At 37.7% G+C, this 11,333-nt stretch overlaps 1 protein-coding gene across 1 annotated transcript in view; it reads right to left on the bottom strand.

The window, feature by feature from the left end:
• Nucleotides 1–1,368: 1,368 nt before the first annotated feature.
• Nucleotides 1,369–11,333, bottom strand: part of LOC117911336 (MADS-box protein JOINTLESS-like) — a 38,812-nt gene continuing 28,847 nt past the window's right edge. The window contains exon 5 of the mRNA XM_034825664.1: nt 1,369–1,845. The gene's annotated coding sequence lies outside the window, so the exon portion shown is untranslated. The remainder of the gene's footprint in view (nt 1,846–11,333) is intronic.

Raw genomic sequence — 11,333 nt, 5'->3', positions numbered from 1 at the left:
TGCCCCTCAAAGATGCCCTTAGCCAGTCTTCCAGAAACTCACAGCTACCCTGGTTGGGAGCAGGGACCAGGGGGTTGCAGATGAGGTTTTGCATGGTAAACAGTGAATACATCAGACAACTGGTAGCTTTGTAATAATTTGAGGGCCTTGTTCAGCAGCTAGAGTTGGAGATTGGTTGATTCATGGCTTGTGATCATCACATCATACACTTATTCAAGAGAGGGGATTTCCACCCAATACTGTGTGCAGGTGTTAGCTCTAGAATGGGAGGCATAGAGGAGGTGAAGAGTCAATTGAAGAAACACTTCCAAACAAAAAACTTGGGACAACTTGGGTATTTTCTAGGCATTGAAGCTACTAGATGCAAGAGAAGAACTGTTGTATCCTGAAGAAAGTATGTTCATGACCTCTTGACAGACACTGGTATGTTAGATTATAAACCATCAGATACTTTTATGGATTCTAACTTACAATTGGAAGATGAAAAGAATCCTAAGCTTGAAACCAAAAGAAGATTGAGAAGTCTGGTGAGAAACTTGCTTTATTTAGCAGCAACAAAGCCAGATATCACATCTGTTGTTACTGGTACTAGTCAGTATATGCGAACAAAGCCCAAGACAAATACATTGGGAAACTGCTTGCAGACTCCTCAAATATCTCAAACAAACAATTAGTGTAGGTGCATTATTAAAAAAGGTCAAAGCTTGGAGTACTTAAGTTTTTAGATGCTGATTGGACAGTTCCAAATTTGAGAGGAAATCCGCCAATGCTTATCAGACTTTTTGTATGTGGTAATTTAGTTACTTAGAGGAGCAAGAAGTAGAATGCTGTTCACCAAATCTAGTGCAAAAGTAGAAACTTCCAATGGCTGATATAGCTTGTAAACTTATATGGATAAAGAATCTGTTGAACCAATTAATAGTTTATATTAAGCCCTTTGATAATGTACAGTGGCAACCAAGCTGCAACTTTTTGCTAGTAATCTTGTATATCATGAGAAAATGAAAACACATTTTAGTTAAATATCATTTTATCAAAGAGATGGTCATGAAAGGAGAACTTATCAGTTTTCTTATCAGATTGGCATTAAGAATATTTATGCTCCAGTTTGAGGGAAGCAATAAAACCAGAAAGTATTTTCCTATTTTGTCTCTATTATTTATGGTAGAATGACATGTTTATTTTGTTTTGTGATTCTCTTGTTCTCTTTAAGCTTTATAATCATACTTTCTTTCTAAACTAGGAGAATATTTTATTTTCCTTTCTGTTAAGGGAATATTTTATTTACTTTTTCTGAATTACGAGAACTAATGCATAATCAACAACTATCTACATTATTCATAATAATGAATGAAAATAAGCTCTCTCTTTCAACAATCTAAACCATCAAATACACTTTTATTTTGCTTGACCTGTCACTTGTCTGCCTAGAAACACATCTTAAGGAGGCTATTTATTCCCCATGAATTCACATGGCAACCACAGTTACAGTTTCAATAAGAATATAGAAGATTTAGCCACTGCAACATTTTGTAGCAGTTACTTGATTCATTTTGATACATAAAAACATATCCGTGGTTCAGGTGATATACAATAATACATTAGTTCAAAGTACATAATAAAATAACTGATTCACAATCCATTAGAGTCTCAAAGCAATAAAACCCGAATACATGACCAGAATTTTGAAGTTCAGCTCATTAAAATGATTGTTTGACCATAACGAATAAATCATTACGATTCCATTTAGTGATAAGGATAATCTTTTTTCTCTTTAAGAAGTTACATGCATGTATCTCACAGGCAATGATAAAACAGATATGATCGCTCGAAAAGCTTCACAACCTGGATACAGAAGGATTGAGGTCACTGATAAATTTATGTAAAATCACTGGCATAGAAAAAAGATTTTGACAGAGGTATCACATGGGAAATCTTCAATTTAATTTTATGAAAATTTTACCTCTTTATGTTATGAAACAAACCAGATTGAAATAGGGACAGTAAAATTCTTCCAGAAAGTTCTTTTGAATGTTCATAAGATTTTACTTACAGTAATTTTATGATAGAGACAAGTGGCAGGCACCTTTAAAAGTTTATCAAAGACGCAAAGGAGTAGGCTCCAAGGCCCAAGCTTTAATTTGGCACCTCTCTAGATGATAATGGGCTTAATAGGAATCTTATATAAGTCAATATGGGTTCAACCTAGAAAGTACTTACAGAAATTAAGTTATGGACTTAGTCAATGGTTAAAGTTACCATTTTCAGTCATTATTGTTGTCATTTTCCAACAGTCTTTAATGTGGTCAGTAATCAGTCCAAGTTTGTCATTTTCAAGTTGCTTTTATTGTGTCTAGTTCCAAGGAGTTATAAGTCCCTAGAAAAGTCTTATATAGTAGTTGATTAGTCTTTTAGAAGAAATCAATCAATGAATGAATTTTCAGCAGCCAGTTTTTCCTTTGTGAGATGCAAAGAGTACTTGGGTGTGAAGCCTAAGGTTTCTAGGAGTGATTCTTAAGGTCCTTTCAATTATACTCTCCTTTCATTTTTTTTCTGTACTACATCAATTTTTGGTATCAGAGCAAGGGTGGTATCATGGCTACACGATCTAGAAGGAGTTTGAGAGGAAGATTAACCGATAGCCAACGTGATGAAATGTTGATTCGGATGGTGGATCATAGCCTCCATATTTGACTAAGTAATGTCGAGACATGAATATCTCAGCCCACTAATGAGTCATCACATGTTGAGTAAGGGGAAACATCTCAGGCTAACAGCCAGGAAAATGCGGAGGAGCAAGAGGCAATTCAAGCACCATAATACCCTATGTATGAATGGGCTAGAGGATTACTCGAAAGAAGACATGAAGTGTGTGACACTGCTGGAGATATCACAAAGATAGTGAGAATGGAGGTTCCTAATTTTGAAGGAAAGGTAGATGCTACTCAATTTGTTGATTGGTTGGTTGTAATTGAAGAGTACTTCAATTGGTATGATATGATGGATGATCAAAGAGTGAGGTTCGCTAAAATGAAACTGGTGGGCTTAGCAAAAGTTTGGTGGACAGGTATTGAAGGAAACAATAGCAGGATGGGGCTACCACCAATCAGCACAAGGCAAGAGATGAAGGCTAAGCTTTGAGAGAAATACATGCCTATAAATTACTATGATAAGCTGTGTGACCAGCTCATTAATTTGAGGCAGAACAACATGCCCGTTGTTGAGTATATCCAAAAATTTGATAAGTTAAAAACAAGGAGTCAAATAGTAGAAGACCATCGACAAACACTTGCAAGATTCAAAGCTGGATTAAGGTCTGAAATCAAGAGGGAGTTGTTGCATCAGCCATTATACAGCTTGGAACATGCCTTTCAAGTTGCATTAGACATGGAAGAATACGTGGGACATTCATTCCATGGGAAACCAGAAGCTATGACCATGGAATCCGCCCAAAAGAAGCTCCATGACACAAGTCGAAGTATGAAGCCAGGCTCATCTCATCCATTTAATCCACCTACAGGGTTTAAGTCATCTTCTTCTCAAGTGGTTGATCCTAAAGGTAAGAGTATCAAATGTTTCAAGTTTTAACAACCTGGCCACATGGCATACAATTGTCCAAAGAACTTGCATATTGGGCTGGAACATGAAGAGGAACCAGAACCACGGAAGGACAAGCAAAATGAAAATTCATTTGACTATGGAATCTATGATCCTGTTGACTTGGATAACGAAGAAGTGGACATTTCTCTAGCTTTTGTTGTGAGACATATTCTTGCAGCCCCTAAAATGGAGGAAGAAGATTGGCCAAACTTCTATTTTTCAAATGTTAGTCCAATGTGGGAATCAAGCTCAGAAACTCATCATTGACAGTGACAGTTGTATGAATGTTGTTTTAGCCTCCATGGTAGAGCGTCTTAAACTTCCAGTTGAGCCACACCCACAACCATACAAGGTAGCATGGATAAATAACATGTCTATTCCAGTAAATCAATGTTGTCTTGTTCCTCTTTCTTGTGGTGTGATGTGATCCCTATGAAAGTAGCACATATCATTCTTGGTCGTCCTTGGCTTTATGATCGGGATGTGCATCATTGTGGGAAAGAGAACACATATAGCTTCATGTTTAAGAACCAAAAGGTTGTGTTGAAACCAATGACTGTTGCTGAAATGGGAAAATATCAGATTCAAAAGTCAACAAAAGTTGTTGAAGGTATGAAGAGATCTCTTCATATTCTTACTAAGAATAAGTTTCAACATGAAAGCAAGGAAAACGGGGTTATATATGCTGTAATAATGAAAAAAGTTGGCATGAAAGATGCTGGCAGCATTTCTTCTATACCTAAGAAGGCAGATGAACTGCTCAACGACTTCTCAGATATAGGTCCAGTAGATCTGCCTAGTGAGCTGCCCCCACTCCACAACATTCAGCATTCTATAGACTTTATGTCGGGATCTCAATTGCCTAATTTTCCAGCCTATCGTATGAATCCAATTGAGTATGCAGAGCTAAAAAGATAAGTAGAGAAGCTACTGTCCAAGGGATTTATTTGCTAAGTCCTTGTGCTATCCTGGCCTTACTAACCCTTAAAAAAGATGGCAGCTGGCTCCCATTCCTCGGCTTGATGATATGTTGGATATGATGGCTGGTTCCTACATCTTTTCAAAGATAGATCTAAAGAGTGGGTATCATCAAATACGGTTAAGGCCCGAGGATGAGTGGAAGACTGCTTTTAAAACAAAGGATGGTCTCTATGAGTGGCTAGTCATGCCTTTTAGCCTCTCCAATGCTCCTAGCACATTCATGCGCTTCATGAATCAAGTGCTTCAACCATTTATTAGCAAGTTTTTAGTTGTTTACTTTGATCATATTTTAATCTACAGCAAGACTGAGGATGATCATGTGTCTCATTTGTGACAAGTTATGAGAATCCTTTGACAAGAGAAACTCTACACAAATTTGAAAAAATGTTCCTTCATGACCTTAGCTATTGTGTTCCTAGGTTTTGTTGTTTCAACCAAAGGGTTAGAAGTAGACCCTAATAAGGTGAAAGCCATCCTGGAATGGCTAGTTCCTAGCACATTGTAGGAACTACGAAGTTTTCATGAGCTGTCCACATTTTATTGACGCTTCATCAGAAGTTTCAGCACTATTATGGCTCCTATCACTGATTGTATGAAGAAAAACCAGTTTGTTTAGACCAAGGCAACAACAAAGGCTTTGGAAGAAATAAAGAAGAGGCTAACTGAAGCACTTGTTCTACAACTTCCCGATTTTTCAAAAGTATTTGAAGTAGCTTGTGATGCATCGAATGTGGGAATTGGAGGTGTGCTCAGTCAAGAAAGGCATCCTATTGCATTTTTCAGCAAAAAATTGAATGAAGCAAAGCAAAAGTATTCAATCTATGATAAAGAATACTATGTCATGGTTCAAACTTTGCACTATTGGTGTCATTATCTCCTTCCAAAGGGGTTTGTTTTATATTTTGATCATGAAGCTCTCAAGTATGTCAACTCTCAAAAGAAGCTTAAGCATCGTCATGGGAAGTGGGTCTCTCTCTTACAAGAATACACCTTTGTTATTTGGCATAAATCTGGTGTTGAGAACAAGGCAACTGATGCTCTTAGTCAAGTGGTGTATATTCTTTCTTCTATGGCTATACAGGTTTTGGGATTTGATTTGTTGAAGTGGGATTATAATTCTTGCAAGGATTTCAACATTTTATATGATGCCTTAGCAGCAGGGATTGCAGGAGCATATCCAGATTTTTCCCTGCATGATGGATACCTCTTCAAAGGGACCCGCCTTTGCTTACCTGACACATCACTTCGAGAGCAATTGATATGGGAATTGCATTCTGGAGGAGCAGCTGGTCATTTTGGAAGAGATAAGACAATTGCAATGATAGAACATCGTTTTTATTGGCCAAGTTTAAAAAGAGATAAGGCTAAGAATGTTTCTAAATGTTGCACATGCCAACTATCAAAGGGAAGGAAGAAAAATATTGGACTGTACATGCCACTTCCAATGCCACATGAGCCATGGCAAGACCTAAGCATGGATTTTGTCCTTGGTTTGCCAAAAACTTTCAGGGGGCATGACTCCTTATTTTTCGTGGTAGATTGTTTCTCTAAAATGGTGCACTTTATCCCATGTTCAAAGACTTTGGATGTTGTCCATGTTGCTAAATTGTTCTTCAAAGTGATTGTCTGACTGCATGGTTTGCCCAAGACTATTGTTTCTAATCAGGATGCAAAGTTTATGAGTTATTTTTGGAGAAGCTTATGGAAGATGTTGAACACAAAGCTGAAATTTTCTTCAGCTTTTCACCCTCAAACTGACGACCAAACAGAAGTTGTTAATAGAAGTTTAAATGATCTACTTCGCTGCCTAGTTGGAGAACATGTTAGTAATTAGGATCAGATTCTTCCTATGGCTGAGTTTGCATACAAAAGTTTAGTAAATAGGTATACAAGTCGCAACCCCTTTGAGATCGCGACTGGCTTGCTTCCTAGGAAGCCTATTGATTCAGTTCCTTTACCAATGGAAGCACGACCAAGTGTTGAAGCCGATGCTTTTAGTAAGCATATATGTGATTTACATGAGGATGTTCAAAGGAAGATTGCTCTTAGCAATGAAAATTACAAGGCACAAGCTGATTTGAAAAGGAAGTTTTTTTTATTTTAAGGAAGGAGATATGGTTATGGTGAGGATAAGGCTAAAACGATATCTTAAAGGTACATACAAGAAACTTCACTCAAAGAATGTTGATCCATATAGAGTGCTCAAGAAAATTAGCTCCAATGCTTATGTTCTTGATTTGCCAGAAAATATGGGTATTAGTAACATCTTCAACATTGAGGACCTCACCCTATGTTCTAATCCTGAAGATGTTATAACTAATGGTGGCCCAAATGCTTGCTTACCACCAGCTCCTCGTCTAAAGGAGGAAATTGAAGATTTTATTGATCACCAAATTGTTTCAACTAGAGGAGGGGGCTATCAAAAGTATTTTGTCAAATGGAGAGGAAGGCTACTTTCATATTGCACATGGATCACAAATGGGGAATTCCAACACTTGAATCAAGACCTTTATGGGAGATTTCATGTCTTTAACTCGTCAAGGTCGAGTTTTCCTAGGTTAGGAAGAGTTGATAGAGACAAGTGGCAGCCACCTTTAAAAGTTTATCAGAGGCGCAAAGGAGTGGACTCCAAGGCCCAAGCTTTAATTTGGCACTCTCTAGATGATAATGGGCTTAGTTGGAATCTTATATAAGTCAATATAGGTTCAGCCTAGAAAGTACTTTCAAAAATTAAGTTATGGGCTTAGTCAATGGTTAAAGTTACCATTTTCAGTAATTATTGTTGTCATTTTCCAACAATCTTTAATGTGTTTAGTAATCAGTCCAAGTTTGTCATTTTCAAGTTGCATTTATTGTGTCTAGTTCCAAGGAGTTATAAGTCCCTAGAAAAGTCTTATATAGTAGTTGATTAGTATTCTGGAAGGAATCAATCAATGAATGAATTTTTCAGTAGCCAGTTTTTCCTTTGTAAGATGCAAAGAGTACTTGGGTGTAAAGTCTAAGGTTTCTAGGAGTGATTCTTAAGGACCTTTTGATTACTACTCAAAAACTACTCTTTTATAGCTTGAAACTAATTGTTTTAAACTCTTTTTAGTAGTAGTTAATACATTTTAACTCAATTGGCACATTAAGGAAATTAGCAAGGGTTACTAATCAGTTTTTGGCAAGTTTTGGTGTTTTTGGTAGCTTTTTGATCATTGAAACAAGCCAAGAAGAGGGAGAATCTTCTGAAATCAATGGCAATGCAAGTTGAAGCTCAAATACATGAAGAATCCAAGCTTTGGAGCACTTCATTGCCTTTTATCAAGACAATCAGAGATGCAAGGAAGAAAACCAGAGGAAGAAATCCAACAACCAGTAGTTTCGCATGGTTGTGCGAAATTTCGCATACCATTCGAAACCACTTGAGGCAGCCAAAGGATTTCGCACACCATGCCAAATTTCGCATGGTATGCGAAATCTTCTTGTGCACCGACTCCATTAGATTTTTATCTTTAGATATTTTGTGTAATTTCCTAGTTTCTCCTTGTAACCAACCTAGATATTTTTTTTTTTATATTTTTTTATATATCTTTTAGGTAGCATATATATAAGGAGGGAGAGAGGGAGAGATATGTATGTTTTTCATAAAACACTTGTAAAATTCCCGTAGTAAGAAATATACAGAGCTTTTGCTCTGCCTTTCCTTCTCATTTTGTCTTCACTTTTCTTTCTCGCCAAACAACCTCTGAGGATGATTTCTTAGGGGATGAGTGGCTAGGTTTTACGTTTCTTGGAGTGATGGAAGCTAGGTGAAGGACATGAATGCAAAGGTGGGAGTTGTCCTTGCTTTAAATGACAGTTGTTAACCATCAATGGTTTTTATTTCAAGGTTTAACCTTAAATCCCTTAAAATCACCTTGATGTCCAATACTTGGTAAGCTTTTCGGATTCTATGGATGCTTATTGCTAGATCCATGGATGTCTATTAGTTATCATTTACGACCCATTGGAAGGTGGTTCAAGGTGAGGGTATTTAGTGTTTGAAGCCATTAATAGGAAGCAACTATCAATTTCCATGAACCCTTTGGATCAAATCTTAATTGTTAAACATAAAACCGGTTCGGGAGATAACCATCCTTTATGTTATTATCCCCAACGTGAGGAAAAGATCCGAAACCTCCCCCTTTGCCTAAGGAACTCAATCCTAGTGGCCTAAAGCTCCAAGAGACCTTTTCTTTGTAATAACTTCACTTATTGTTTTTGCTTAACTTAAAATAAATCTTTGAAATCGTAATTCCATTTTCTTTAAAAGCTAACTTTCATAAGAAAAAACACCATTTTATTTCCTTCACTAACGTCAACTGTACGATGAAAACCCATCCCTGTGGACGATCCTAGAGCCACTATACTATGTTAGCTATGCTACCCTAGTGTGAGGTGATTTAGGTTTTATAAATTTTGTTGATAATACTCGTCTGAGCCAGAATCGAATGGCATGACTGCAATGGGTACGAATCAAATGGCGCCATTGTCAGGGATGGTGCCAAAGTACATTGACATGACTTTTGGTGAATACTTGTGATCTTCATCACAAGTTTGGTGATTTTTCTTTTACTAATTCTTTTTCTTTGTTTATATTTTAGCTTATCTTTTATTTAGTTTTTAGTTAACCTTAACTTTTTCCTAGTATTGTATTTCTTTTGTTTTCTTTGTTTTTGTTTCAGTGATCTCTAGTTGTGCATGCCCTATTGGATAAGAGAAATTGAGGGAAGACTTGTGAAGATTGAAACCCCTCAAGAAACTAAGTTGGAAGTGTGCTTAAACATCATCGATGTTCCACCTAAAGATCAGAATAGCCAACATGGTCAAGAGGAGAATTTCAACGCACACCGATCCATGAGGGACCGCATGCATCCACCTCGTATGAGTGTACCATCATGCATAGTGCCTCCCACTAAGCAGCTAGTAATCCAACCTCACATTGTGCCACTCCTACCTACTTTCCATGGGATGGAAAGTGAGAATCTCTACTCGCATATTAAGGAATTCGAGGGGGTTTGTAATACATTCCAAAAAGGGGGAGCTTCAATTGATTTGATGAGGCTCAAGCTATTTCCTTTCACTTTGAAGGATAAGGCCAAGATTTGGCTTAATTCTTTAAGGCCAAGGAGTATCCGAACTTGGACTGATTTGCAAGCCGAGTTTCTCAAGAAGTTCTTCCCTACTCATAGGACCAATGGTTTGAGAAGGCAAATTTCAAACTTCTCAGCTAAAAAGAATGAGAAATTCTATGAGTGTTAGGAGAGGTACATGGAAGCTATTAATGCTTGTCCTCACCATGGCTTTGACACATGGCTTTTAGTGAGCTATTTTTACAATGGTATGTCATCTTTAATGAAGCAACTCCTAGAAACTGTGTGGAGGAGACTTCATGAGTAAGAATCTGGAGGAAGCCATGGACTTTTTGAATTATGTGGCTGAAGTTTCAAGAGGATGGGATGAACCAAATGCTAGAGAGGTGGGAAGAATGAAGTCTCAACCTAATGCTAAGGGTGGGATGTATGTTTTGAATGAAGACATTGACATGAAAGCAAAGGTTGAAGCTATGGCAAGGAGATTGGAAGAGCTAGAAATGAAGAAGGTACAAGAAGTGCAAGCCATTTCTAAGACACCAGTGCAGGCTATGCCTTGTTCCATTTGTCAATCTTATGAGCACCTGGTGGAGGAGTGTCCTACAATTCCAGTAGTGAGAGAGATGTTTGGTGATCAAGCAAATGTTATTAGTCAATTCAAACCCAATAACAATGCTTCATATGACAACACCTACAATTCGAATTGGAGGAACCATCCAAATTTCTCTTGGAAACCAAAGCCACCTCAGTATACATAACCTGCTCAAGCACCTCAGCAAGCCTCGAATCTTGAACAAGCTATTGTGAATCTTAGCAAAGTCGTGGGAGACTTTGTGGGAGATCAGAAGTCCATCAATGCTCAACTGAATCAGAGAATTGACAGTGTGGAGAGTACATTGAACAAAAGGATGGATGGAATGCAAAATGATCTGTCTCAGAAGATAGACAATGTCTAATACGCTATCTCAAGGCTTACCAACCTCAACACAGTGCAAGAGAAAGGAAAGTTTCCTTCTCAACCTCATCAAAATCCCAAGGGTATCCATGAAGTGGAGGCTCAAGAGGGGGAATCTTCAAAGGTGATGGAAGTTAAAGCAGTTATCACCTTGAGGAGTGGTAAAGAGGTTGATCAGCCCACATCCAAGCCAAAGCATGATGAAGAGAGTGTAGCAGAAAAAGAAAAGGGTAAGGAAAATAAAGGAAAGAGAAAAGGGAAAAGTACAAAGACAGATGACCATGAGTCTAGCATGGATGAAGAACCCGAGAGGATAATAATCAAGGAAGATATGATGAAGAAACACATACCTCCACCTTTCCCCCAAGCTTTGCATGGCAAAAAAGGAACCAATAATACTTCAGAAATTTTTGAAGTGTTGAAGCAAGTGAAGGTCAATATCCCTTTGCTAGACATGATCAAACAAGTGCCGACATATGCAAAATTCCTAAATGACTTATGCACTGTAAAGAGAGGGTTGAATGTGAACAAGAAAGCCTTCTTGATTGAGCAAGTGAGTACAATCATACAGTGCAAGTCTCCAGTGAAGTACAAAGATCCTGGCTGCCCTACCATCTCAGTGAGTATTGGAGGGACATGTGTGGAGAAAGCATTGTTAGACTTGGGAGCAAGTGTGAATTTGC

Source organism: Vitis riparia, chromosome 3 (genome assembly GCF_004353265.1).
Source record: "Vitis riparia cultivar Riparia Gloire de Montpellier isolate 1030 chromosome 3, EGFV_Vit.rip_1.0, whole genome shotgun sequence".
Classification (NCBI taxonomy): domain Eukaryota; kingdom Viridiplantae; phylum Streptophyta; class Magnoliopsida; order Vitales; family Vitaceae; genus Vitis; species Vitis riparia.
The sequence above is the reverse complement of the archived record's forward strand: the minus strand, read 5'-3'. Positions and strand labels throughout refer to the sequence as shown.